Source organism: Sinocyclocheilus rhinocerous, unplaced genomic scaffold (assembly GCF_001515625.1).
Source record: "Sinocyclocheilus rhinocerous isolate Xijiao unplaced genomic scaffold, SAMN03320098_v1.1 scaffold1390, whole genome shotgun sequence".
Lineage (NCBI taxonomy): Eukaryota > Metazoa > Chordata > Actinopteri > Cypriniformes > Cyprinidae > Sinocyclocheilus > Sinocyclocheilus rhinocerous.
The window spans coordinates 822,658-827,561 of NW_015665627.1; the positions used below are offsets into that span (position 1 = coordinate 822,658).

At 31.0% G+C, this 4,904-nt stretch overlaps 1 long non-coding RNA gene across 1 annotated transcript in view; it reads left to right on the forward strand.

The window, feature by feature from the left end:
• LOC107731430 (uncharacterized) overlaps nucleotides 1-4,904 on the forward strand; it is a 16,651-nt gene that overhangs the window by 11,592 nt on the left and 155 nt on the right. The gene's annotated exons all lie outside the window — the stretch shown is intronic.

Genomic DNA, 4,904 nt, shown 5'->3' on the forward strand with positions numbered 1-4,904 from the left:
CCCCCCCCACTACTGTCACCTGATGGAGTTTTGGTTTCTTGCAACTGTCGCCTTTGACTTGCTCAGTTTGGGTTTAAAAGTCAATTAACATTCAGCTAATTTTGAGACTAATTTTGCAACATTGACACTGTTATTGATCTAAACTGAATCAACATTGAACTGACTTAAGCTGAATAATGACATGAATGCCTTGTATGGAGCTTCTTGAGATGAAATGAGATAACCACTCGAACTGTCCCTTTTATGCACATTATAAGCTAATCAAACCAGCACCTCCCTCAGAGTTCGTTTGATATTGCTGACATAACCTTGGTTCAGATGAAGTTCTGAAGGTACAAACTCTTCTTTCAGTTTACTAGAGCAGTTATTGAAGTGCCTCACCGGAACCCATTGTACTGCTGCGTGAATAAATAAGTATATTGCATTAGACATTATGTTCAAAACTATAGTTTTTTGAATAACAGTCAGTAATAATAGCTTATATAAACAGTCAATAAGGATAGACACAAATGTGTTAAATTAGTTTTTTAAAATCTAGTTTCATGTCTTATGTAATTTAAAAGCCTTGTCTGTATTGTAAAGTATGGCTTTGGTAAATGAAACGTATACTTGTCATGACATTTGACTTTCCCTGTAAAAAATTATTTATATATTTATTTTTATTATTTTAATGAAGTCCAAGTTCAAGTGATACAGTATTTTCACAATCTGCCTGTAAGTCCATCATTATGTGTATTTTGGTGTGACTGAGTGGCAGTTTCTCTCTGCAGATGACAAGATTGTAGGATGTGACAGCATCTGAAAAATGCACAATTGAGTTTAGAGTTACAATGTGCCTCCTTCCATTTGTTTATGTAAAAACAACAATGTCTATAAAGGCCAAAAGCAAAAATGGACAGAATGTGAGCCCTTCACAATGTTAAAATAAAAAAGTGATATAAAGTCATGGGATAGCTTTAATATTTTTGTGACTGTTTTGGTATGTTTATGCATAAACCCAAGTAATAATTACATTTAATAATTTAGCAGACACTTTTATCCCAAGCGACTTACAAATGACGGTAATAGAAGCAATCAAAACAACAAAAGAGCAACAATATATAAGTGTTGTGACAAGTTCCGGTTGGTCTAACGCAGTACACATAGCAAGGTTTTTTATAATAAATAGAATAAAAAGTAGATAGAAAAGAAATAGAATAGATAGGAATGTGAGCCCTTCACAATGTTAAAATAAAAAAGTGATATAAAGTCATGGGATAGCTTTAATATTTTTGTGACTGTTTTGGTATGTTTATGCATAAACCCAAGTAATAATTACATTTAATAATTTAGCAGACACTTTTATCCCAAGCGACTTACAAATGACGGTAATAGAAGCAATCAAAACAACAAAAGAGCAACAATATATAAGTGTTGTGACAAGTTCCGGTTGGTCTAACGCAGTACACATAGCAAGGTTTTTTATAATAAATAGAATAAAAAGTAGATAGAAAAGAAATAGAATAGATAGAGCTAGTGTTATAGGGTCAATTATAATTATTTTTTTATAATGATTAAAAAGAAAACAAGTAGATAGAAATAGAATAGAGAGTTCTAGTGTTAAATTAAATAAAAAATTCTAACAATATGTATTATAAATTCAGTGTCTCTGTTACTTAGTGGAGAAGAGGAGAGAAGTATCCTCATCTTAACAGAGCTGCTCACACTTACATATGACCAGAAAACTAAAAAGAGAAAAGAACATGTTTGTTTGAAAACCAGTTACAATTTTAAAGTTAAATTTGTATTTAAATTAAAGAATGAAATAATTTACCTGTTGAGAGTGTGTTAACAGTCAGTCTGAGCTGCAGAAAATCAGTAATGAGGAGCTTTGACAGTTACAGATTTAAAAAACAAAAAGGGCGGGAATAAAGAACCCTGCATGAACTCTAACACAAAGAACCTTTTCAGCGTAAAGAACCTTTAAAGAACCATCTTTTTTTTAGAGTGCGTTAAGACTATCTTAAAGGCAAAATTGTTTGATTTTAATTTTTTTATTTGTGTTGTAATGTTTTCGTTCAAGCAGTGAATGTTTTAATAAACATGAATGTTTAAATTGGTTTATTTGTGCTGTCTGTTATAATTAGTTAACAAAAAGCTTTTGTCTTTAAGTTTATTTAACTCATAATTTGAAGGCAACCATGTAAACTTTTTAGGTAATTCTTATAACAAACTATATGTAGTTGAGTAAACTTAAATTTTAACTGGATGATGACATCACTGAATCATCAATGAACTGACTGGAAAAATGACTCTTTGTTATTGTCCTCTTGCATTATTGACAAACTATTTTCCTGTAAAGCTGCTTTGAGCAGTAGGCTATTGTATAAAGCGCTATATAAATAAAGATGACTTGAAAGTTTACTGATTGACTGAATAAGTGGATACAATATTTAAACCAAAGTTATGACAACAAAACAATGTTAAGTTAAAATAGTCTTTAATTCTTAGAAAAAAATATTTGTTGAAACAACAAAAACACTATCTTGTTAATAACTGAAATTCTTAGTTTCAATGAACTCAACATTTTAAGGCAACCAGGTTACTTACTTTTTTAAGTTAAACCAACAAATCATGTTTTACCGTGCAAGCAAGGAAATGTGTTTCGTAATCCTTACTGAAGAATGTGGTTGGATATTCCTGTAAAGCGAGTGCATGTGTTGACTTTTTGAAATCTGTCTAACATGACAGGTTTTCACTTTCTAAATGTTGATGTGATGCAGCTACTGTAAACACTTCTGTAAAGTATTTTATAAGTCATGCATGGTAACTGCTGAAATAGTACTAGTGCTCTAGATCAGCAAAGCTCAACAAATCAATTCAAAACGTCAAAACATCTATTTTTTAAAAGAATCTTTCATTTATTTGGTCAAATCTACTTGTTGAAAGGTTTTGGGTTGGAAAAATTGTATGTTTTTGAAAGTAGTCTCTTATGCTCACCAATGCTGCATTTGATCAAAAATACAGTTAAATCCATAATATTGTAAATTAGTATTACATTTTTAAAAACTTTGCTATTTTAATATATTTTCAAATGTAATTTATTCCTGTGTTGGCAAATCTGAATGTTCTGCAGCCATTAGTCTTAAAGTTTACATGATCATTCAGAAATCATTCTGATATGCTGATCTGTCACACAAGAAACATTTCTTATTATTGTCAATGTTGAGAACAGTTGTGCTGCTGAATAATTTAGTGGAAACTATGATACATTTTTTTCTTTGATGAACAGAAAGTTAAAACAAAAAACAGCATTTATTTGAAATACACAACCTGCTAAAACAACTGAAGTTTTATTGTCACTTTTGGTCAATTTAATGCATTCTTGCTAAATAAAGTATAACAAATTTTCTTTCAAAAATGCAAATTTTATTGACCCCAAATTTTTTGAATGGTAGTGTATATTTTCCCCCCCCAACTTTTCCTTTTTGATGATTTGTTAATTGCATTTAATATATTGCACTTTCAATAAAACATTTGGAATGGGTTTGTAAAAGCTGTTTTAAGCATGCTTAGCCTGAGTTTGTGTTGCATTTATACAGTTTTGACCAGCAGGCATCACCAGCGCGTGGTGTTTCGAGCGCTTCGAAACAGTGAAACGTTTTTCTAATGGATTCATAAAAGAAGAGTAATCTAGCCTCAACCACTATTTTTAATTCTGAAATCCGAAGTTCAGCAATACCTAAAAACTATTTATAATTTGATAAACAAGAAAGCTTAAACACTAATACATTGTACATAATAAGACACAAACATGATAGCTGAATACATACACAAACGTTAATACAAATAACGTGTGTGTGTGTGTGCGTGCGTGCGTGCGTGTGTGTGTGTGTGTTTTAATTTCATTGTAATTTTGTAGATTTTTTTATTGTCTTTACAACATGGTGGCTACTGCTGTAAAATGTTGAGAGATTAAAAAAGTAATCTAGTCTCATAAAATTATCTTTAAAAAGGGAATCTATTAAATTCTAAGGTAATCTATTAAAACGAATGTTACAAATCAATATTTTCATAAATAAAACAAAAATAAACCAGAAAGCACTAAATTCGATTATATGGAAATTTACTATATATATATATATATATATATATTTATTTATTTATTTATTTGTAGTGGACACCATGAATCAAACGTATAAAAAGTAAATCAATAGAACTTAATGAGTGGTCTTAAAAAATACGTCTTTAAAATATTTACTACGTGAAAATGGTATGAATACACATAAGAACATTCAATAACAACAAGCTATGTCATGACTCATGACGGCACAGAAATGTGAAGTGTAACAAACAAAACGTAAGAGTGTGTGTATATGGGCCAGGGGTGTTTGGGGCAGTGTGTGTGTGTGTGGGGTGGTGGGCTATTCATACACATGTGAGCACAAATACAAACACACACAAGCACACACACCCTCCCACCACACACTCGAACACAATCATGCACACATATATCTGCACTCATACAGTATACATACATGCCTAAAGTTTTATATGACCTAATAAATAAATATAGACTGTAAGCATTGAAATAAATGATAAAATCTGAAGACTATTTAATATGTATTGTTAAAATCTGGATGAAACTATTACTGACATCCTATTTAAATGAAAAATATATTTTTGTACCTGTCTGGTTTTCTGAGAATAAAATTATTTAACACTTATTGCCCAGGTACATGGTGCATCCCCTTTTCCTGCCGCCATTTTGAATATATTATTCAATATCTCAAAACAAAAAATAGATAAAAAGACAACAATTAAATGGAATCGTAGACAACGCTTTGGGGGTTCGCCAGTTGGTGGTTGGGACATGATGCTACATCTTAAATGGTTCAAAATGGCTTCCAAATAGCTGTCCACTG